The 25846-nt window shown below is 32.6% G+C and overlaps 3 long non-coding RNA genes across 3 annotated transcripts; all 3 read left to right on the top strand.

Moving 5' to 3' along the window:
- Positions 1 to 222: 222 nt before the first annotated feature.
- On the top strand, positions 223 to 5323 carry LOC128281680 (uncharacterized). The gene is made up of 3 exons (XR_008271936.1): positions 223 to 345; positions 4019 to 4078; positions 4989 to 5323. It is a non-coding gene; the product is annotated as an uncharacterized LOC128281680 (long non-coding RNA).
- A 3470-nt stretch (positions 5324 to 8793) lies between these two features.
- Positions 8794 to 16152, top strand: LOC128282609 (uncharacterized). Its single transcript, XR_008272935.1, has 3 exons — positions 8794 to 8870; positions 15227 to 15313; positions 15932 to 16152. It is a non-coding gene; the product is annotated as an uncharacterized LOC128282609 (long non-coding RNA).
- On the top strand, positions 9364 to 10239 carry LOC128282608 (uncharacterized). Its single transcript, XR_008272934.1, has 2 exons — positions 9364 to 9414; positions 10033 to 10239. It is a non-coding gene; the product is annotated as an uncharacterized LOC128282608 (long non-coding RNA).
- Positions 16153 to 25846: the final 9694 nt, after the last annotated feature.

Raw genomic sequence — 25846 nt, 5'->3', positions numbered from 1 at the left:
TGAGGTTAATTGCCACTAGACTCTAATTAATTAAGGTTTAATTGAAATATAGTTTGATTGATTAATTAAAGGACCAATTGAGCAATTGGACCATTTGTATAAGTCTAAACGGTTGTGGGTACCAATTGTATCCCACCAATTTTGCTAATCATTTTTAAAGTTTAATTAGTAATAGATTAATTAAAATTTAATTTAAAAGATCTTAATATTTACAATTTTACCAAGCTATATAAGTTGATTAAGAAAAAAAAAGATATTTTATCATCTTCTTCAACTTTCTCTTCTATAGCCGAATGTGAGAACTAAAAACAAGGGTTTGGGTTTCAAGCTTTACCTCATCGATTGGTAAGCAAATTCTAGTATGTTTCTTGTAATTTTTATATTTTTGAAATCATGGGAGCTTGATTTAGTTAACCTAGGGACTAATTTGTGAAGCTGTTAAATTTTAGAAAAGTTACCATTAAAGAATTCATGAAGTTTTTAGTGTTAATGGTTAGCATGATAAGTTTAATTGTTAGTAGAACTGAATTGTAAGTGCAATTTTGATAGTTTTGTCATTAAGGACTAAATTGTGAAATTTGCAAATAGAGGGGTGAAACTTATATGTTATATGTTGCTGGTATATTAGTTAAGGATGTTTTTGAGATAAGTTTCAAAATCAAAGCTCAAAATCGAAGGTTATGATAGTTTCGGTTTTAGGGACTAACTTGAGATAAATACAAAACTTGGAGAATTAGTGTATAAGTGAAACTGAGATATAGTATGATTTCTATAAGTTGTTAAATGATAATTGGATTAGTTAATTGAGACAAATTATGACTTAGATCAAGAATTTTAATAATCAGAGGACGTTCGAGGAAAAGGAAAAATTGCCAACTAGTTACTATTAGTTAAACCGCTATGATTTTGTCAAGTAAGTTCATACAGTATAATTTAAATTACTTATGTTGATGTATTATATTTGATTTGGTAATAATGATTGTTGGTGATTAGAATTATGTTATAATGTGAGATAAATCCCGATGAAATTAGTAAAAGTCTTGTATACAAGGTTACGGGTTATTGCCCGCAAGTTCCGAGCTTCAGCATGTGTTGTGGACTCAGGAATATAGGTTTATTAAGCCTTTGCCAAGCTATTTGTTGTGTAGGTTCAACCCTAACGGATAACCAGACAATATTATCTGATTCATGTAGTATGATTTCTATATGTTGTTAAATGATAATTGGATTAGTTAATTGAGACAAATTATGATTTAGATTAAGAATTTCAACAATAAAATGATGTACGAGGAAAAGGAAAAATTTTCGACTATTCCTTATTAGCTAAACGGCTACAGTTTTTTCATGTAAACTCATACAATATAATTTAAATTACTTATGTTGATGTATTATATTTGATTTGGTAATGGTGATTGTTGGTGATTGGAATTATGTTATAATGTGAGATAAATCCTGACGAAATTAGTAAAAGTCTTGTATACGAGGTTACAGATTATTGCCCACATGTTTCGAGCTCCAACATATGTTGTAGACTCGACAATATAAGTTTATTAAGCCCTGGCCAGGCTATTTGTTATGTAGGTTCAACCCTAACGGGTGACCAGACACTATTATCTAATTCGTTCCGATTATCTGATTTGTGTAGGTTCAATCTTTACGAGTAACCAGGCACTATGATTCATTATTCATGTAGGTTTAACCCAAACAAGTAACTAGACATTATTACTTTCACTGTGCACAAAGTTTTTTTACGAAGTTTCATCGGGTAATGTTATGAATGAAATGTGATGATATGTCATTTCATGTTGGCAAAGTAATGAATATGATTTGAATACAAAGTACAAGTTGATTGGAAATAAAGTTGTGAAAAATTGAGGTTATAAATGTGATTGATGTAACAGCCTAATTTTCAGTGGTGTCAAGAACAGTGATTTGATATCACTAAATCCGATGAGTGAGTCAAAAATTTAATTAGTACTTATAAGTCAAGTGTGAATATAGAAGTATTTTTGAATTAGTGAATTTGGTGATTTAAAAGAATTAATTAGGTAAATTGGGTCGAGAATGAGGTATCGAGACCTCGACTTCATAAATCAAGCCATAAATATTTTTAGAAATATTTATGGAGTGTTAGTGAGTTAGTTTTAAAGTTTCGTTAGAAAATTGTAATGTTTGGATAGTCAATTTATTAAAAAGGACTAAATTGAAAAAGGTGCAAAATTTGTAAAATAGTGGTTAAATAGCTTAGGTGATTAATAAAGAGGGATTTAAAAGGAAATTAGACCCAAATTAAATGGGATGGACGGTTTGGGCAAGAAAATAAGGAGAAATAAGGGCAAAATTGGAAATTTTGCAAATTTAACATATAAAATAAAGACAAAATTGAAAAATCTAGTGATATCATCATTTTTCTTCAGCCAAAACGCCATGGAAGGTTTGAAAGAAGCTGGTTTTTCATATTTTTCCATATGTGAGTTCAATTCTTGCTTTTTCTTTGAGATTTTTATGTTTTTGTGACTTTTACAATTAGGTCCAATTATTTAATTCATTAGTTTTTTATTTTATGGACAAAATCGAAAGTTACCATTGATAAGTGTTGGTTTTTTATGATGAGATAACATTTTTTTATGCTGAATTAACATGTATTTGAAGCTTTAATTTTGTTGTATGACGATTTTATCCAGTAATTTCAATAGAAATTGACTTTAGGACCTAATTGTGAAAAAGTTGTGAATTAAGGTTTAGTGTTGAAATTATAATTATCAAAGGTTGTGTAGTAGTTTAGAATAATGGAATAAAGTGTTAATTAAGAAAAATTAGTTTAGTTGATGGGTTGTAAAAGCTATAAATTTTGGGGTAAAAGTGTAATTTTGAAAATTGAAAGGCATAAATTGTGAAGTGAATTAGAACTAAAATAAATGCTAATGAATGTAAAATTTTATATTATATATCGAGAATCCGAAGATAAACATGGAATAGAGGAAATTTCTGATTAGTCCCTGAATTTCCATAACTTCTACAAATTGGCTCAGGTATGTTCATATGGATGAACTTGTATATTAATTGTTAATATGGGAAGGATGTAATGTGTTATATCAGATATTTGCTATTGAATTGTTAATATCGAGATGTGAAGGTGCTCAAGCCGTGTGTAATTCTGAGTTGGTTTTTAGTCAACACGATCATGACATATGGGCGTGTGGCCTACCCGCGTGTCACACACGGGTGTGTGGATTACCCATGTGGAACTGCCTAGGCTGTGTGAAACACTGAATTAGGCCCATTTTGCCCCTTTTTGGCCCGTTTCTTGCTCTTTTTGCTATCCTATGCTCTTCTGAGAATAAAACATGAAATTAAAGGATTAGGAGCATCAAATTCATTAACTCTTATGATAAACCTTCCAAAAATATGCCAAGCATGGGTAAAAATATGTATATATTATGGTTTATCAAAGTTCAAATTGAGGAAAAATGCAAGATTAAGTACGCTCGTGTTGTGACATATGATGAATTGATGGATAAGGCCATGGTTTATCCATGGAAAAGTGTGAAACGTAGGTATGGCAATTCCCATATCGAGTTGTGAAACACAAGTGTGGCAATTCCCATACCGAGTTGTGAAACTATGTGTGGCAATTCCCATACCGAGTTGTGAAACGTAGATATGGTATTTCCCATACTGAGTTGTGAAATGTAGGTATGGCAATTCAATGAGGAAAACCATATTGAGTTGTGAATCGTGGCATTGAGCAAATGACGTACTCAAATCCGTAAGACGTTCTCTAGTTTGACAAGTGATGGCAAATGATAATTGAAATTATGTGCTGAAATCTAATTTGATGTTTGAAATTGAGCTCAATGAAATGAATTCATCGTGTGAATATTGTGGATGGCAAGAGATATGTGTATAATACTTGTTTATTAAATTGCTATGGTATTTTGGTAAGATTTATGTTTTGAGCCTATGAACTTACTAAGCTTACATAAGCTTACTCCTGTGTGTTTAATGTTCTTTGTAGATTGACGTGAGGTCGGCGGATCGGATCAACACATCAGGGTTCATTATCCAGATTACTCCGGTAGAATTTATTATGCATATTAAGGTTTATATGTCATGTATAGGGTTTAATTGGAAGGAAGTGAAGGTGTTATAAACTTAGTTATCATCATTTTGCACTAAAATAGTTTTGGACAGCAGCAGTAGTCCAAATTTTAAAATTCACCAAAAATTATGGAAATCAAATTATAGGTTGAATAAAATATGAATTAAATCCTATTGAGTATAGTTTAACATAGATGAAATGGTGTAAGAAAATAATTTCAAATTATGAGATATTTTAATTTTTGTGAGACAACATTAGAATGATTTTGGGTTCCCCTATTTTGATTTGGAGAAATCATTAAAAATTGTACAAAAATAATTGTGGTTTATAATTTATATGCTTTAAATCCTTAATGAGTCTATTTTCAAAATAAACAAATAGGAACATCATACGAATCCTGTATGAGGAGATAACTAATTTTTAGTGAAGAGGGATTGGAACTGTTGGACAGCGAGACAGGGGAGACTTTAAGGAATAAACTGTACTTATTGGCTAGACTAAAAATTCTGAAAATTTTATGGTAAGAATATATATGAGTTTAGTTTTAGGAAAAATTAGCGGATCTTAATTTGGATTTTCGTAGCTCAAGATATAAATAATTTAGTGACTGTTACTCGAGTGGACAACTTTGATATGAACATAAGTAAATAGTGGAATTATGTGTAATTATTTTGTAAACTCCAGTAACATCCTGTAACCCTATTCCGGCAAATTGAGCTCAAAACCTTATATGTTAATGACGTGGTTTGAATCTTGATAGGTATACTTGTATTACATTGTGATTTTGTATGCGATATGAAATTGATGTAAATAAATGTTTATATTGTATGAGCTTATTAAGTATTTTAAATACTTACTCATGTTACTATTCTTTTTTTTTTTTTAGATTTTGGATGTCCAAAATGTGTCGATCGAATCAGTGAGAAACTCACGCCTATCATTTAATTTCGGTAGAATTTTGATATTTTGAAGCTGGTTACTTGTGGCATGTATATAGGATAGTTAATCTTTGCAATGATAGTGATCATGTTTTGGCAAATTAGTTTTGGATACAAGCTTATATTTGTAACTTAGTTGTGTTATGTGGTTGGTACCAATTTGACAATTAGAAAGTTTATGATAATGGTAAAGACTTGTATGATATTATGCTTATGAAATAGGTTGTGATATGAAATGGTTAAAAACTTTTATATGAATTGTATTTGAATTGAATTTATTGAATTGTTGGTGCTAATGAGGGCATATTGGTTGTATGTTAAAATGATTAGGTGATTTGCTGTTTTGGATTTGAATTATGAATGTTTTGGTGTTGGTTTGAAAAGCATGAAATGACATCATAGGTCACTTGAGGAAATGGTATGAAAGCTTGCTCAAATAGGTTATTTTTGTTGCACACGAGCTACCACACGATCGTGTGTCACACACTGTTGGATGACACAGCTGTGTGTTCAACACGTTCAGGGTGATATTTAGGTCATACGGCCACAGAGAGTTACATGGCCTAGCGACATGGCCGTGTAACCTTGCACACACGGTATGAGTTGTTTCACACAGCTGTGTGACCCTTGTTTTACTATTTACCTATCTTTTTGTAAAAGCTTCAAAATGGTCCTGATTTGGTTTCAAGCCGATTTAAGAGCTTTCGTAAGCTTGAATAAGACTCAATTTTTGTTTGTAATGCATGTTAAACATAATACTTGACTTGTATTTATTAATTTATTGAATGTTATTGATGAATATGTATGAGATTGTTCTATTTACAGTTGTAGCATCCTGTAGCTTGGATTCGATAACCAGATTGGGTAAGGGGTGTTACAATTGTTCTTTAGATATATTTTTTTTTAGTTTGATGAGGTAGTGCTTTTGTTTTTGGTGTTATGTATTTTTACTTGATTTAGATTTGTTTGAAATACTCGTGTATCTGTAATCTTGGACAGTATTGGGATTTTTAATAATACTTGATTTAACTTAGTAAAAAAATGCCAGATGTATATGGTCCACTAGATTTTAATTAATTCTTTTCCAATATTTTTTTAAATATTTCTTGTGTAATTGTGGTTTTAATTTGACATTTTATTAATATTTCATTTCCAAGTTTGGTTAATTCATAATTTTTATTTATGGAGATAAATAAAGAGGAAATTATTCATCTTGTCAAGAATGAAGATAACTTTGTTGAAGAAATAAAAGTGGGGTTGAAAGTGCATTGTGAAGAAGAGGCTTATAATCTTTATAATCAGTTTACTTTGAGTAAGGGGTTCAGTGTTTGGAAAGGAACTAAGAGACGAAGTGTGACTGAACCTATAAGGCAACGTGAATTTTTATGCTCGAAAGTCGGGTATCATGAATTCAAAGATGTTAGTAAAGTGAAAAAAAAATTAATCGTCTAGAGACAAGGACATGTTGTCAAGCTAAAATTCGTTTTAAAATAGCAAGTGTTTTGGTTGTTTCTTACTTCCATGATTATCATAATCACAAATTAGCAAGAAAAATTTTGAAAGGACTTGCAGATGTTCGTTTAGTGGTTGCAGCAGGAATTAAATAAACAAGTTCATATTTGTCTTTCAAGAAAGAGATTGAGTTTGAAAATATTACATTTACAAAGCAAGATTGTCATAATTTCTTACGAATTGAAAGAGATAGAATTATTGAAGCAGGGGATGCACAAAGCAATATCAATCTTTTCAAACATAAGCTAGCTAAAGATCCAATGTTTTTTTTTTTATTTAGTGCAAATGGACCAGAATAATGGAATAGCTTTTTTTAAAGAGATGAAAGATCAAAATTGGATTATTGTTGTTTTAGAGATGTTCTTGTGTTTGATACCATATATAGAAACCAATAAGTATAATTTGGTTTGTGCTCCATTTGTTGGAATCAACAATCATTGGAATACTATTTTGTTTGGTTGTGCCTTTTTATTAGATGAAACTACTAAGTCATTTATCTGGATATTTGAAATGTTTTTAGAAGCCATTGGGCTCTGAAAGCCAATAAGCATTTTTACTGATCAAGATCATGTGATAATGAAAGCAAGACAAATGGTGTTCCCGAGTCATCTCATAGATTATGTATGTAGCACATTTCAAATCATACTAAACAATATCTTGCTGGTCATTTTACCAATGCTAAGTTAAAACCTGAATTTAATAAATGTTTTTATGGATGTGAAAGTGAAGTAGGTTTTGAATCAAGTTGGGTTGTTATGATTGAAAATTTTGAACTTCAAGATCATGCTTGGTGATAAACCGTAATTTATACAGATTTTTACCCCATGTTTAAGGCATTTTATGGATGATTTTCCATTAAAATTGGTGAATTAGATGCTCCTAATGCTTTAATTTCATGTTTTATACTTAAGAGAGCATAGGAGAGCGAAAGGAACGAGAAACGGGCCAAAAACAGAGAAAATAGGCCAAAATACGAACTTAACACGACCTGGACTTCCTCACACGGGTAGACCACACGGTCGTGTCAATCTGGCAGAATCGAAGCACGACTCACACAGGTATAGCACACGCCCGTGCCATTCTAACAGGCTCGAACCCAGCCTAAAGTAATCGCACACGGGCGTGTCCCTGCTGAGCCCAAGTTGAGTCCAATTCGGAAAAGGGTAATTTTGAGGGCTTCTAGGCATTCTAAAGCCTATAAATACACCCTAGAAGAGGAGAAAAGAGGAGACATAGAATAGGGAGTAAAGAATTACTCCAAGGAAGCCGATTGATCCATCTCAGAAGCCGGATTCATCATCAAGACTAAAGATCTCTCCTCAATTCCCCTTTAGGAGTTTTGGGTTTTCTTTATGTTTTCTATTCTTTATTCTTCTGAGATGTTTTCTTATTTAGTTATGAACTAAAACCCCTAAATATCTAAGGGGAATGAAACCTAAGACGAATCTTGTTATTATTTTCTGAATCGTATGATAAATATTTAACTTGTTTTTAATTATGTGTTCTTGATTCTTGTTTTGATATCCCAGGATACTGATTCAAGACGTGCTCTTATTCTGAGGAGGAATAGACCCTGTCTAAGAGTACATTTGTCATAATTAAGCAGAGTTGATTGCGCGCTTAGACATAGGGTGACAAGATTTTGCCAGATTAGGGTGAAACCTAATAAGGGGATCCATAGATCGAGTTAATGCAACCCTAGAGTGTTAATTAGAGAAAAGTCTTGGTTATTCAATCGAGGAATTAGACGTTATTAGTCTTGAATAGGGATAATAACATAACTTAGGGATCTCTATAGAACAAGTTGAATGAATAAATCGTTCGATTCGGAGCCAGAATAACAAGTAATGTAACATTCCGAAATAGGGCCTAAACGGAACAGTGGTTGCGAAACCACAAATTGTGGTAAAAAAATAAAAAAAATAAAAATATTTTATTATTATTTTGAGGTTCATGGTATGATTACATGATTGTGTGAAAATTTCGTGATAAAATTCTATGCATAAAGTGCTTAAATTGAGGTTAGGGACTAAATCGAATAATTTGCAAAACTTGCATTCTAGAAGTTTTAGTATGAAATTATTTTGGAATATTAATTAGGAGATCTTAAATGGTAATTTGACCAATTTTAAGTTCATGGACAAAATTAGGACATGGAAGGAATTTTTGAAAGTTTAGTAAGGAGGGCATTTTGGTCATTTGGTTATTAACATTAATAAAAGGTAAAAAGATGATAAAATTGTATCATCTTCTTCAAGTTACCAGCAGAACCTTACCTCTCTCCATAGCTGGGGTTTCTTCAACTTTCAAGCTTCATAGTAAGTGATTCCAAGCCCGCTTTTAATGATCTTTACGTTTTGAAGTCCCTAGCTCGATAAAGCTTATGCTAGCAATAATTTAAGTTAGAATCAAATTTGGAAAAATACCCATAGGTGAAATTTGTGTATTTTGATGTTTTATGATGGAATATGAGGTTTTAAATTATGTTAGACAACTTGTGCTACTTGGTTTTAAGTGAAAACGAGTAAAAAGGCTTAATCGGTAAAAATACCTAATAGTCATAAGTACATGTTAGTGTGTGAATTTGATGTTGCCATAGAAGGAAAAATGATCAGCATGTCATAAACATAAGAAAATAGGATGAAGTTTAATTTACGAGCCTTGGGGCAAAAGTGCAAATATGTGAAAGTTTAGGGCAAAATGTAATTTTTCCAAAGTTTGAGTAAAGGGTTGTTTTGATAAATGTTGATATTAAATAAGCTAAATTTGCTATTATAGATCAAGAAGAGCGAAATTGAGAGTAGATCGGGAAAAGAAAAGTAAAGGACTAAATTGTAAAGTTTAGTCACATTTTGTATCGAGGTAAGTTTACAGTAAATAAATGCAATATTCTTTTATTTTACATTATTATTGTCAATTTCAGCATTTATATATTATGTTATGAAAATATTTAAAGTCGAATTTAAGGTGAAGTGACAGAGGAAAAGTGTTAGAAAGCCCGGTTGAACCCTAGGAATGTTAGGATATTAGGGTTGACAGATGTAATGAAATGAGCCATGTAAGTCCATATTAGAAATATGGCTTTGGAGACAGGATTGAGCCATGTAAGTCCATATTATATATGGCATTGGAGACAGAATAATTCATGTAAGTCCATGTCAAAGACATGGCATTGGCGAGATATTGATAGACAGAGCGACCCTAGTATCCTTAGTATTCCGAGTGGTTCAACGGGTCAGGATACGAGTTAAATTACAGTGAATTAACAGCAAAGGAAAAGTAGATTATACTTATGAAAAGGAAAGGTCGGTAAGAAAGAAGGTAAGGGAATAAAGAAGAAGATAGAAATTGAGAAGTAAAGAAATTTATGATGTTAGATGATATTATGCATAATTATTCATTATGTTGAATGTTGTGATTTATTTGCTTGTAAGCTTACTAAGCCTAGTGCTTAATCTCTTTATTTTCTTCTTCTTATAGTACTTATCTAGTCACTCGGGGATCGAAGGAAATGTCGGAGGCCGATCACACTATCAAAGAAATAACTCGGTATAACTAGACGTTTTGTTTTGGGTATGGCATGTATAGAAACTTAGCTACTTTTGGTATAATATGAATAATGAATGATGTGTAAATACTTGCTAGTGATTAGCTAAGAAAATAGCTGATGATATACATGTTTATTAATATGTATGATTGAATGATGATTATCACATGAAAATTATGAAAATGTGAAAGTAACCTAAAAACAGATTCAAGTAATGAAATGATGTAACTTTGAAAAATCACTAAAATTGTAGAAACATAGTTTGAAGATGAATAATATATGAAATTAAAGCTTATTATGTATATTTTCTTATGGAATAATCAAAACAGGTAAAAGTATTATATTTTATGATATATCTGAGTTTTAGTGAAACAGGGTCAGAGCGATTTCTGGATCCCCTGTTTCAACTTTGGAAATTCACCATAAATTGTACAAAACTAAGTAGAAGGTATAATTTATATGGTTAGAATTCTTGCTGAATCTAGTTTTGAGAGAAACAAATGACTTAGTCATATGAATTTTTTACAGGAAGAAAAATGGTTCGTAGTAAGAAGAGGTCAGTGCAGTCGAGTTTTGAAACAGGGGAAACTTTAACTAATAAACTGTACTAATTGGCTAAGTCAAAAATTCTAGAAAAAAATTAGTAGATATATATATGAGTCTAGTTTCATGAAAAATTTACGGATCTTAATTTTGAGTTTTGAAACTCGAGAAATGAATTTTTAAGTAACCATGACACAGAAAAACAGTTTATTCCGAAAATTAAAATAAGTGATTTAGAGTTGTTTAAAAGGTAAGATAAGTTTAGTAACACCTCAAGCTTGACTCCGGTGATGGTTTCGGGCGTGGGGGCGTTACATTTATTGGTATCGAGTAGGTTTTGTCGGTTCTCTAACAGCTAGTGTGAGAAAAGTCTAGCTATACATGCCATACTTGTATTTTAATAGTGTGACGACTCGACGATTTTTAAATATTTTGTTTTATTGTAATGGATCCCGAGTGAGCTGGTGATGATGATGTAGAAAGTAATGCCTTTGCTCCGTAGAAGGGTAGCGCCATCCGAGAATAGGCCGAGAATGATTAATCGGGAGGAGTGACTCGAGAAGCTCTCTTCCAAGCTTTGAATGATTTGTTTGCCGAGTTCGTTCGTACGAATCCGGCAGTTAGACCTCCACCCCCTCATGACTCTCAGGCTACCCATGTAGCTCAAGCTCCCCCAATCACAGGTACAGTGATAAGAGAAAAGCCACCAGTTGATAGAATCAGGAAACAAGGGGCAGAAGAGTTCCGAGCAACAAAAGATGATGATGCAGAAAGAGCAGAATTTTGGTTAGAAAATACTATCAGAGTCTTTGATGAGTTATCTTGTACACCCGAGGAATGTATGGAATGTGTAGTATCACTTCTTAGAGACTCAGCCTACTACTGGTGGAAGACACTTGTATCAGTTGTACCAAAGGAGAGGGTCACTTGGGATTTCTTTCAGGAGGAATTTCGTAAAAAGTACATCAGTCAGAGGTTTATTGACCAGAAGAGAAAGGAATTCCTGGAATTGAAACAAGGTAATATGACGGATCGATGAGATTCTGCTTAAATTATCGGCAACTTAACAAGGTAACAAGAAAGAACAAGTATCCATTGCCTAGAATTGATGATCTGTTTGATCAATTGAAGGAGCTCTTGTGTTTTCAAGATAGATTTGAGATCCGGATATTATCGGTTGTGAGTTAAAGAGTCGATGTCTTGAAGATCGCTTTCCGGACTAGGTATGGTCATTATGAGTTCCTTGTGATGCCATTTAACTTGACTAATGCTCCTGCCATTTTCATGGACTTAATGAACCGAATTTTCGACCGTACTTGGATAAGTTTGTAGTTTTGTTTATTGATGATATCTTGATTTATTCTCATGATGAGACCGAGCATGCGAGCATTTGAGAACGCTTTACTGATTCGAAAGATAATCGGTTGTATGTCAAGTTCAGCAAAAGTGAGTTCGTTACGAAGTTGGTTTTCTTGGACATATTGTTTCGTGAAGGTATTGAGGTTGATCCGAGCAAGATTTCAGCCATTGTTCATTGGAAGCCTCCTAGAAATGTATCAAAAGTTAGAAGTTTTCTTGGTCTTGCGGATATTATAGGCGATTTGTAGAGGGATTTTCCATGATAGCTACCCACCGACAAGATTCTTTGTGAAAGGATGTCAAGTTTGAATGGATGAGAAGTGTCAACAGAGTTTTGACAAGTTAAAAGCATTGTTGACTAAAGCTCCTGCTTTAGTGCAACTAGAACCGGTAAGGAGTTTGTGATTTACAGTGATGCGTCCATGAATGGACTTGGTTGTGTACTTATGCAGGAAGGGAAGGTAATTGCTTATGCCTCTAGACAACTAAAGCCACATGAGAAGAACTATCCGACACATGATTTAGAGCTAGCGCCATTGTTTTTTGTTGAAGATTTGGAGACATCATTTGTACGGTGAGAAGTGCCACATATTCACTGATCACAAAAGTTTGAAATATTTGATAACTCAAAAAGATTTGAATTTGAGGCAAAGAAGATGGTTAGAGTTGATTAAAGATTATGAGCTAGTGATCGATTATCACCCAGGTAAGGCAAACGTTGTTGCTGATGCTTTGAGTAGGAAATCTTTATTTGCATTAAGAGCTTTGAACACTAGTCTAGCCTTATCAGATGATGGTTTTATCTTAGCTGAGTTAAGAGCTAAACCGATGTTTCTTGAAGAAATTTGTGAAGCTAAAAAAAAAATGACAGTGAGTTGTTAACCAAAAGAGATCAGTGCAAGTCGGATGTAGAGTCAGATTTTCAGATCAGTTCTGACGGTTGTTTGATGTTCCGAGACAGGGTATGCATACCGAAGAATGATGAGCTTATTCGAAAGATTTTACAGGAAGCACATAGTAGTTCTTTGTCTATTCATCCAGGTAGTCTAAAGATGTATAATGATTTAAAAAAAAAAATGTACTGGTGGGTAGGAATGAAAAGGGACATTTCAGAGTTTGTTTTTAGATGTTTGATTTGTCAGCAGGTAAAGGCTGAACATCAGGTACCTTCAGGTTTATTGCAGCCTGTGCTAGTCCCTGAGTGGAAATGGGATCGAGTTACTATGGATTTTGTGACAGGATTGCCGTTTACACCGAGAAAGAAAGATGCAGTATAGGTTGTGATTGATAAGTTAACGAAGTCGGCTCATTTTATCCCAGTTCGTATGGATTATTCACTTGACAAGTTGGCCGAGTTGTATATGTCAGAGATAGTCAAACTACACAGGGTACCATTATCGATCATTTTAGACAGAGATCCAAGATTTACTTCACGATTTTGGAAGAAATTACGAAGGCTTTGGGCACAAAGTTGAGTTTTAGTCTGACTTTCCACCCTCAAACCGACGGTCGATCGAGAGAGTTATTCAGGTACTTGAAGATATGCTTAGATGTTGTGTACTGGAATTTCAAGGCAGTTGGGAAAAATATTTACCATTAGTAGAGTTTGCCTACAATAATAGTTATCAGTCGAGTTTGAAGATGGCACCTTATGAAGCTTTGTATGGACGTAAATGTCGCACACCTTTATATTGGACAGAGCTTAAAGAAAGCCGGATTTACAAGGTTGATCTAGTTAAAGAAATGAAGAAAAGTGAAAGTTATCGAAATTGTTTAAAAGCGACTTGAGATGTGCGTGAAGTCGTATGCAGATTTAAAAAGAAAAGAGATCGAATATCAAGTTGGTGACAAAGTTTTTTTGAAAGTATCCCCGTGGAAGAAAGTTCTCAGATTTGGCAAGAAAGTCAAACTAAGTCCATGTTTTATTGGACCGTTTGAAGTGATTGAGAGAGTCGGACCATTAGCATATTGGTTAGCTTTCCCGATTGAGTTAGAGAAGATTCAAAATGTATTTCATGTGTCTATGCTACGTCGTTATCATTCAGATCCGTCACATGTGATTTCTTAGACAAAGGTTGAGATTCAACCGGACATGACTTACTGTGAAGAACCCAGTAAAGATTCTAGCTCGAGAGGTAAAGCAATCAAGGAACAAAAGTATTGCACTTGTGAAAATACTATGGAATAGACATGGGGTAGACGAGGCTACATGGGAACCCAAGAGGCTATACAAAATAGTACCAAAATCTCTTCACGGTAAGATTTTGGGACGAAAATCCCTAAAGGGGAGAAATGTAACATTAGAAATAGGGCCTAAAGCGAACAAATGGTTGCGAAACCACAAATTCAGGTAAAAAAATAAAAAATAAAAAATATTTTATTATTATTTTGAGGTTCATGGTATGATTACATGATTGTGTGAAAATTTCGTGATAAAATTCTATGCATAAAGTGCTTAAATTGAGGTTAGGGACTAAATCGAATAATTTGCAAAACTTGCATTCTAGAAGTTTTAGTATGAAATTATTTTGGAATATTAATTAGGAGATCTTAAATGGTAATTTGACCAATTTTAAGTTCATGGACAAAATTAGGACATGGAAGGAATTTTTGAAAGTTTAGTAAGGAGGGCATTTTGGTCATTTGGTTATTAACATTAATAAAAGGTAAAAAGATGATAAAATTGTATCATCTTCTTCAAGTTACTAGCAGAACCTTACCTCTCTCCATAGCTGGGGTTTCTTCAACTTTCAAGCTTCATAGTAAGTGATTCCAAGCCCGCTTTTAATGATCTTTACGTTTTGAAGTCCCAGTAGCTCGATAAAGCTTATGCTAGCAATAATTTAAGTTAGGAATCAAATTTGGAAAAATACCCATAGGTGAAATTTGTGTATTTTGATGTTTTATGATGGAATATGAGGTTTTAAATTATGTTAGACAACTTGTGCTACTTGGTTTTAAGTGAAAACAGTAAAAGGCTTAATCGGTAAAAATACCTAATAGTCATAAGTACATGTTAGTGTGTGAATTTGATGTTGCCATAGAAGGAAAAATGATCAGCATGTCATAAACATAAGAAAATAGGATGAAGTTTAATTTACGAGCCTTGGGGCAAAAGTGCAAATATGTGAAAGTTTAGGGGCAAAAATGTAATTTTTCCAAAGTTTGAGTAAAGGGTTGTTTTGATAAATGTTGATATTAAATAAGCTAAATTTGCTATTATAGATCAAGAAGAGCGAAATTCGAGAGTAGATCGGGGAAAAGAAAAAGTAAAGGACTAAATTGTAAAGTTTAGTCACATTTTGTATCGAGGTAAGTTTACATAAATAAATGCAATATTCTTTTATTTTACATTATTATTGTCAATTTCAGCATTTATATATTATGTTATGAAAATATTTAAAGTCGAATTTAAGGTGAAGTGACAGAGGAAAAGTGTTAGAAAGCCCAGTTGAACTCTAGGAATGTTAGGATATTAGGGTTGACAGACGTAATGAAATGAGCCATGTAAGTCCATATTAGAAATATGGCTTTGGAGACAGGATTGAGCCATGTAAGTCCATATTATATATGGCATTGGAGACAGAATAATTCATGTAAGTCCATGTCAAAGACATGGCATTGGCGAGATATTGATAGACAGAACGACCCTAGTATCCTTAGTATTCCGAGTGGTTCAACGGTCAGGATACTGAGTTAAATTACAGTGAATTAACAGCAAAGGAAAAGTAGATTATACTTATGAAAAGGAAAGGTCGGGTAAGAAAGAAGGTAAGGGAATAAAGAAGAAGATAGAAATTGAGAAGTAAAGAAATTTATGATGTTAGATGATATTATGCATAATTATTCATTATGTTGAATGTTGTGATTTATTTGCTTGTAAGCTTACTAAGCCTAGTGCTTAATCTCTTTATTTTCTTCTTCTTATAGTACTTATCTAGTCACTCGGGGATCGAAGGAAATGTCGGAGGCCGATCACACTATCAAAGAAATAACTCAGTATAACTAGACGTTTTGTTTTGGGTATGGCATGTATAGAAACTTAGCTACTTTTGGTATAATATGAATAATGAATGATGTGTAAATACTTGCTAGTGATTAGCTAAGAAAATAGCTGATGATATACATGTTTATTAATATGTATGATTGAATGATGATTATCACATGAAAATTATGAAAATGTGAAAGTAACCTAAAAAAGATTCAAGTAATGAAATGATGTAATTTTGAAAAATCACTAAAATTGTAGAAACATAGTTTGAAGATGAATAATATATGAAATTAAAGCTTATTATGTATATTTTCTTATGGAATAAGCAAAACAGGTAAAAGTATTATATTTTATGATATATCTGAGTTTTAGTGAAACAGGTCGAGCGATTTCTGGATCCCTGTTTCAACTTTGGAAATTCACCATAAATTGTACAAAACTAATTAGAAGGTATAATTTATATGGTTAGAATTCTTGCTGAATCTAGTTTTGAGAGAAACAAACGACTTAGTCATATGAATTATTTACAGGAAGAAAAATGGTTCGTAGTAAGAAGAGGTCAAGGCAATCGAGTTTTGAAACAGGGAAACTTTAACTAATAAACTGTACTAATTGGCTAAGTCAAAAATTCTAGAAAAAAATTAGTATATATATATGAGTCTAGTTTCATGAAAAATTTACGGATCTTAATTTCGAGTTTTGAAACTCGAGAAATGAATTTTAAGTAACCATGACGCAGAAAACAGTTTATTCGAAAATTAAAATAAGTGATTTAGAGTTGTTTAAAAGGTAAGATAAGTTTAGTAACACCTCAAGCTTGACTCCGGTGATGGTTTCGGGCGTGGGGGCGTTACAAGTAAAGTCTAGGTGGATTTTTCCTTAGGTATTGTCTTAAGTCAATCGATTTTTCCCAAAAGCAATTCCCCGATTCTTTTCTCTGTGATTTCTTAGTTTAGATAATTAGTTAGTTAAAAACAAAACCCCATTATTCTTAGGCTAGATAATTAAAAGACAGTTATTACTAGTACTTTTAGTTCCTTTGGGTTCGACAATTCGGTCTTGCTAAAACTATACTACTGTTTGATAGGTACACTTGCCTACATCGCGATAATAGTTAGTTTTAGAATGAGTAATTATAAATATTTAAAACCTATCATGAAATAACGCGATCACTTGGCTCAAGAGATTATATGAGCTTTGAGAAAAATGGCACCCTGCCTTTAACATTGATTTTTTTTTCAACTTGAATTAGATCCCTTTAAAGAAGCGAGAGTATGAACAACATATTGCATCAGATTATGAATTGCTCTTTGTCTTTTATGAAGGTTATACAACATTACGTGGAAAAGGCAAAAGAATTTTGCCAAACAGAATTAAATCAAGACTTTTGATGTAAAAGTGGAGTACTAAGATAAGTTAATGGACATGAGATTTTAAAGCATGCTTCTGATGTTTACACCATTTCTATGTTTAAAAGGTTTGAAAAAGAGTAGATGGATAACATAGGCTTCAATTGCATTGAAGATAGTAGAAGTGAAATTCTTTGTATCAAGTAACTGAAGATGGATATGAAAGAGTTTACCGTGTGGAGTTGAGAAGATAGCCTTCAATTGCATTGACCCCTAAATGAGCTCAAATTGTCAAAGAGAAACTAATTGAGGCATTGCAATTAGTTGAGAAGGATATGGCAACTGTGCAAGAAGCTAAAGATTTGGAAAATTCAGAGCATATATCTTTTCAAGATGATGTTATTAGTGATACCAAAGGTAAATCAAGCGAAAAACCAATGTTTGATCTTGTAGATGTTAAGAAAAAGGGTTCAAGAAATTATCGGATGAAAAGCCAATTCAAAAAGTCAAAAAAAGAAAACAAAGAAGGTAACAAACTCTCAAAATTCAAAAGACAAGAAGAATATATCAAGTGAGTATGATTTCCCACGTTATTGTATTTGTCTCTATTTGTTATGTTATCCAATTAATTGATATCTTGATATTACATAAAAAAATTAAAAAATTGTTAAATTTTGCTTTGTTATACTTTTATTTGTATATTGTCATATTTAATTTTAACAAATAATTTTTATTTTGATCAAAGGAAACAAAATAAATCACTGATGTATGAAGATTCTCCATTAGTGTCTCTCTCAATGGTAGCTCAAATTTATCGACGGGATAGATGAAGTTAGGATTAGGAAAGGGTGATTCTGTTAGATACTGCTATACGATGTTTTTGTGTAGAAATCATGATGTATGAAACTCTAGGCCTTGCGGAAGGGACACTACAGTATCCAAGCATCAAGGTTAGGACCGCGAATGGAGGAACGAGTGGAGGAATAGAAAAAATAGAAAAATGGAGTTCTATTAAGATATCATCATACAATGTTGCTATGTGCAAGCCATGACGTGTGAAGCTTCGAGCCTTACGGGGGGAACACTTTGATGTTCGATGGAAACACAAAAATTTACATACTTTTTCATACCCTTTTTAACTTAAATTCATGCGAATTTGGTTAAATTCTTGTCCAAAAATAATTATTTTTTATAAAATAACTAAAGTACACTTAAAATATGAACATGTTTAATTTTAGTTAATTTCATAATTATTTTTGATGAATTTTGGTTATTTTCGACAGATTTGCACAAAGGGCAAAAAATGTCTCGGCAGACACTGCTAGAAACATTCGAACATCAAGGTGGAATGTGAAACAGATCTTTCAAGACGTTACTGTGAAGACAGTTATTAGGTTTCATAGAGCAACATTATAATAGTAGTCATCAAATTCTATGGGGCAACACAGCGACAATGGTAAGGTCCTACGGGGCGATACCTCAAAAGAGGTCTAACGTGTAAGACAATAGCTCGACTATGACAATTAGGGTAGTGCACTGAGATAGTAAACATGGAGACGTCTGCCAGGACATTAAATATGGGTGAAAGAGTGTAAGACCATGGCCTGGCTACAGCAACCAATGGAGTCTGCCAGGACATTAAATATGGGGTAGATCGCCTAGACAATAATTATGGCGAATCATACCTAAGAAAAAAAAGTTAGAAGAATAATGCAAGTGTTGGCAAAACGATTTTAAGGAATCTGCCAAACAAGGAGGGATACAATCTGCCGAAACAGTAATCATGAAAGCCAATAGGGCATATGATGACGACCCAATTAAGATCTGATGGGGAAGGATGCATTGTTAATGCATTATGGTCAGACAATGAAAGGGGATCTACCCGTAGGTCGCAGGTAAGAATGAGCCATTAAAAATTGCCAAGAAGTTCTACATGCTAGTGAAAAACCTTGGGAGGTTATTGAGAGATTTGCCTTTCACATAAGTTTTGTTGTACCTATAGATTAAGTAGGGAAGGTAAATTGTAAACACTCCATAGCGACGAATTGGAAAATAATGGTTAAATAAAACCCATCAACAAAAGAAGGCACTAAGTAGGTTAGTCTAAATGATAGATATGTCTGTCAAGACTATTCTTCTTCGAGGAAAATCAACTGCGAGTATATCCACCAAAGAGTAGTTCCATGGGAAACATCAAATAAGGGAGATCGGTAACTAGAATGGTAAACTCGTTATCCGTTTGCTGGAAACTATAAGTCCAAACGGTCAAATTACAAACAAACGTATCTCATGCTAAAACCAATGTATCATAAATAGGGTGGATTATGAAGAAGTAATTTGAAACAAGTTTTCCACCCAAATAGAGGGAGAATTGAGAATTAGTCCACCAGAGTGGCGGAGGACCTCATTAGTTAACTCGGTGGATGTAACGTCAGTAAGTCCTTCAGGAATATGGTAAGAAAGCGATTCCTTCATGGACTAAACAAATGGGTAATGATTGCCAAAGAGGACACACCAAAGGGACATTAGAAGGGGAGACCCAAAGACTACCTTATTAGGACAATGTGGAAAGAAGAATCCATTCTAGGACAAATGGAAGAAAGGATACAAGTAAAGAAAAAATAGAGTCCGCGGAGATGGTGAGACATCTAAGGAACTGCCAAAGACTGATTGAGGGTTGAAAGGATTGCCTAGGAGAAAATTGCTTAACAATCTATTCGTCAATAGATAGGATCAATAATAAATTAGAGGTCGCTATGTCGAGTTAAGAGAGATTTTCTGTAATGACCCAAAACTTACGGGTATCGGAAAGTGCATTTTTGAGTCTCCATTTTCATAAAACGAATTCGAAAATATTTATTAAAAATATTTACGACGTTAATTGTGTGGTTAATTAGGTTTGGTTAGGTGAATTAGCTTCAATTAAGGTTAATTAAGTATAAGGATTGAATTGAAGAAAGAGTAAAAATTGAATTATAGATTCTTGAATTATAGATTAGAGAAAAGTGAAGGGACTAAATAAATAATTAAACCAAATCTTGACAAGCGTATGCTATTTTTAGTGACATGTGGAATATTTATACTTATTATAATAATTATATACATTTATTTATTATTATATTATTATATTATTATAATTAAAACAAATAAATAAAGAAACAAAAAGAATAAAAAGAATAGAATAGAAAACGAAATAGAGAAGGGGAAAGGAGAAAGAAAAAGAAAAAGAAAAATTAGGGTTTTAAGGTTCAAACTCAAATTGGTAAGTCAATTTAGTTCATTTTCTTGTAATTTTGATGTTTTTAGAATCCTAGAACAAAATACTACTTGATTTATGTTGAAATTTAGAAGTTAGAGAATTTTTAGAAGTTGTTCATGTTGAATAAATTGAAGTGTTAGGGATTAAATTGATAAAATTTTAAGTTAAAAGTGAAAAGGGATTGAATTGTAGAATAAATCATAAGTTTTGAGCAATAAGGACTAAATTGTGAAAATTTGAAATTAGGGTTTTATGGTGAAATTAAAGAGTTGAAATTAGTCTAAAGTGGAAATTGAATAAGATATGGAAATAGTTTTGGAAGAAATAGAGTTAGTTTTGGTTAGGGACTAAATTAAATTTTTTACAAAAGTTGGATATAAATTGAAATATTCAATATGAAATTGTGTGTATTGATGATGTTAAATTGTTTTAATTTCCGTAGCTAACGTTGTGTCGGAGACCTCGGCATAGAAAGGAAAAGAGAAAGTCGACGAGAAGTGATTCGAAAATTACGGTTTGTATTTCTATAATCTGAACTTAATAATTAATTGTTGAATTAATTACTTGATGTGTATAGTAAGTGAATTGAGGTGAGTAATTGATATTGTGATATTAAATTATTGAATTGAATTGAGTTTATGAGCATATGTGAATATTTGAATTAGAATGAAAATTGTTTGAAATTGAAAAGTGAATTGAAACCCTATTAACTGTACCGGGCTAAGTCGGATATAGTTAGCATGCCATAGGATTGGAAGTGTTCAGGGATACTTCGACTTTGAGTCGATGAGACACTAGGTGTCAAATTATTCCTTCAAATAAATTCGATGAGGTACTGGATACCAACTTACGTCAGCATGGCCGATGAGACACTGGATGTCAATCTATTACTTCGAATTATCCGATGAGGTATTGGGTGACAAACTTGTGTGTTTTGGTTGGATCCGTGTATCCGTCCAAGTCTAAGTCGAGTTAATAGGGGTAAATAAACGAATTGGCAATATGAATGATTTTGAATATGAAATTGGAATGAGATATGGAATTGAATTATTCAAATGAAAAACAAGAATCATGGATTCAAGGAATGGATATTGATATTGAAAATGAATTGTGTATCCTATTGAGGAAAGCTTTTTGAATAGCAATTATGAGATTAAAATAGCAAGAGATGAGAATTGAAAGTGTTATGGATTATGTGTTTATAAAATTGGTTATTTGTTTGAATGATCTTTGTTATGTGTGATTAGATATATAAATATTATAAATTCTTGCTTAAAGAGTATTTGGATTATAGAAATACCACTGAGTTTATACTCAGCGTACGATTTGTTTTCCGTGTGCAGGTTAAAGTTGATCGTCGATTTAATATCCAAAGCCGATCCTGAACTCAAAACGTGGTGACGTATGTTACTTTTTGGTGATGGCATGTACCTAGGAATGTCTAAGTTGTCATTTTGAAAAGTGAATGTAAAATATGTTATAAGATGTTATTGGTTACTTATATATAAGTTTATGTGTTATGTTAAGATTATAAAATATTATATTTTGTTATGAAATTAGATTTGCTTTGAATGAAGTTAATTGAATTGGTTTGGATAATATATGTGAAGTACTTATGAATATACATTAGATAAGTCAATAGATTGATAGTTTTAACATGTTTTATGATGATCGCTAAAACTAACTAAAAATTCGTCTAAGGCAAGCGCACGTATCGAACAGTAGTATAGTTATGGTGAGATCAGAAATATCGTATCCACAAGGACTAAAAGTACTAGTAATTACTATCTTTTTATTATCTAGCCTAACAATTAAGAGAATTTTTAATCTAAAACTAATTATCTAATTAACTAAGATTGTGACAGAGATTAAAGTTGGAAAATACTTTTGGAAAACCGATGGAGAAGACAATACCCAAGGAGGAATTCACCTAGACTTCACTTATTACCTCTGAATTAGACGATTTATTCAATTGACTTAATCCTTAGGAAACCCTGATTTATGTTAATATCTCTCTTGAGACTAAAAACAACTAACTCTAGGTTGATTAATCGAAATCTCTTTCTAATTAAAACCCCTATTGTAGCATTAACTTGATCTATGGATTCCCTTGTTAGATTTGACTCTAATCAGAAAGATTTATGTCATCCTATCTCTAGGATTGCATGCAACTCCGCTTAATTATGAATGATCTACTCTTAAACGGGGACTTTTCCTCCACTGAATAAACACATAAAAAACCTGAATTAATATCCTGAAATATTAAAGCAACGTTAAATCTCACAATTAAGAATAAGGACAAATATTTATCATATAATTCAAAGAGTAATAACATTCGTCTTAGGTTTCATCTCTCTTAGGTTTCATCTCTTTAGGTATTTAGGGAGTTTAGTTCATAGTAATGGAAAACATCTCAAAAATTGGAAAACAACAAAACATAAAGAAACCCAAAGAACTTCTAAGAAATTGGATGGAAATCTTCAGTCTTGATGTAGATCCTTCTTCTGAGCTGATCCCGATGGTTGTTCTTGAGTGTTTTCTGCCTTCTATTCTTTGTGTCCCCTTTCAATCCTCTTCTAGCATGTTTATATAGATTTTAGAATGCCTCAAAACCCTCAAAATTAGCCTTTTCCGAGTAGAATTAGACTTGGGCTCGACAGGGACACGGTCATGCGCCACACCCGTGTGAAGGTGCTCAGGCCGTGTGTAATTCTGACTTAGTTTAGTGTCGGTACGGCCATGACACACGGGCGTGTGGATCACCCGTGTAGAAATGCCTAGGCAGTGTGAAACACTGAATTAGGCCCAATTTGTCTTTTTTTGGCCCGTTTCTCGTACTTTTTGCTATCCTTAGCTCTGCTGAGTATAAAACATGAAATTAAAGGATTAAGAGCATCAAATTCACTAAAACCAAAGAAAAATCATCCATAAATATGCCAAGCAAGGGGTAAAAGTATGTATATATTATGGTTTATCAAATATCCCCACACTTAAGCATTTGCTTGTACTCAAGCAAAATCCTCAACTCACAATTAAAATAAATCCTTCTCAACTTATAATTCTAATCAATAATGTTCGAAATGATCCACAAGTAATTATACGTTAAGAGCTTTAACTATAAGAACATTAAAGTTTCAAACAATCCAAATTGAGCATTTCAATCATAAAATTATATGTATCCCCCTTTATCTAAGTAATTACCTTTAATTGCAAATTGACAAGGTTGACATCCTCACTAAAGATTTACTCAAATCACTCAAAGTGTTTAAGGTTCAATCATTAAGCACTCAATAGTAAAAAAATGAAAAGTTATTACCATAGGCTTGCATGAAAATCAAATCTCCCCCACTATACTTGAGATGATACACGAATCAAAAGGTCTTTAACCAGGTTGTAATGAGGCTTGGGTTAAAAGTGTGGATAAAGGCTGAAAAAGAAAGTTAGAATCGAGATTAGTTTAATAGATTACCAAACTTAGAAAAACAAAGCTAATCGCTGAATTACAAACAAGTGCCAGAGTTAACACTAACCAAAACTAAGGAAGTGAACTTTTATCTCAATATGATAACTTATCCAAGCTCTTTAGAACAATATGTAATTTGAATGAATGTAAATATATATATATATATATATATATTTTAAGAATAAGAACAAGTACAATAATGGAAAGTACATAATAAGGAATAATTCAGCAACTGAGATGAACGAACATAGTTAGGTAACTAATCAAATCAAATCTTGATAAAAAGAGAGTCAATGAAAAGGGAGAAATTCTTAACGAATCGAAAAGGGTTAAGTTGAGGGTTACTATTAAGGGGAAAATCAATAAATAGTAGTTAAGGCTCAAAGGGGTTCACTAGGGGTCAATTATGTGGGTAGGTTTTTTGTAGAGTAAATGGGTTAAAACCTAAGTGCCTTTATCATTTTAGTATATCAAATCAAAGGTGTGGTCTCGATATGTATAATCAATGCAAGTTCTAGAATAGCAAATCAGTGTTGACACACTCATAGCCAATAAAATAAGTGAGCAAGAAAGATATATGCTTTAAAAGGCTCAGCATCTCACGACAATTATAAGTATTTGATGTCAATCCTGCAAATTTAAAACTTCAAGATAATGCCTCAATTCAAGGAAATAACCTAGCAATTTTAATTCTCAAAAGTCAACTTATCATGCTTGATCTTCTAATGTCTAAAATTTTAAACAATCAATGCAGAGTTACCTATGATTTAATTCAAAACATATCAATAAAAATCATAAATCAATTAAAATTCATTCTAATAGTAATATGAGAGATTTATTTGAGAACAAGATAAAAATTCAAGGATTTTCTGATAATCATAAATAACCTCCCCACACTTAAGATGTACATTGTCCTCAATGTACAAAGTTAGATGATAATAATATAAGCATAATATTAGAAGGGAAGGAGAGAAGCGAAACTGCCCTGAATTTTTGGATGAAATCCTTGGAATAGTAAAAGCCAGAGTTGTGGATAAGGCTAATGAAAGGTATGATTCTGAGTTGCTAATAAGAAAATAAACACAATTGTGGAAGAGAAGTAAGGGATCACTCGATAATAACCATAAAAATAAACATAGTTCAAAATATAAAACATAAGTCTTAAGAAAATTAAAGAAAAGAAAAAGAAAAAGAAAAAGAAAAAGAAATAAAATAAATGGACTCAGAGGTCCTCATCATCAGATGCGTCAGCGTCACGAGGCGGTGGTGGAGGCGAGATGTGGAAGTGCTAGCAGATCTACTGTAGAGTTGCCTCGATGTGGAAGTGAGTGAGTTGCTCGGATAAATCGGTTAAAGTTGCTGATCGCTTGATTTCATGATAGGTTTTAAATATTTATAATTAACTGTTCTTGAAACTAACTATTATTGCGATGTAGGCAAGTGTACCTATCGAACCGTAATATAGTTTTAGCAAGACCGGATTGTCGAACCCAAAGGAACTAAAAGTACTAGTAATGACTGTCTTTTTATTATCTAGCCTAAGAATAAAGAGGTTTTGTTTTAACTAACTAATTATCTAAACTAAGAATTCACAAAGAATATAATTGGGGAATTTCTTTTGGGAAAATTGATTGAATTAAGACAATACTTAAGGAAAAATCCACCAAGACTGTACTTGTTATTCTGGCTCCGAATCGGACGATTTATTCATTTAACTTGTTCCATAGAGATCCCTAAGTTATGTTATTATCCCTATTCAAAACTAATAACGTCTAATCCCTAG

The sequence above is a fragment of the Gossypium arboreum genome, chromosome 10 (genome assembly GCF_025698485.1).
Source record: "Gossypium arboreum isolate Shixiya-1 chromosome 10, ASM2569848v2, whole genome shotgun sequence".
Lineage (NCBI taxonomy): Eukaryota > Viridiplantae > Streptophyta > Magnoliopsida > Malvales > Malvaceae > Gossypium > Gossypium arboreum.
Note: the sequence above shows the minus strand (reverse complement) of the source record. Positions and strands in the feature narration are given on the sequence as shown.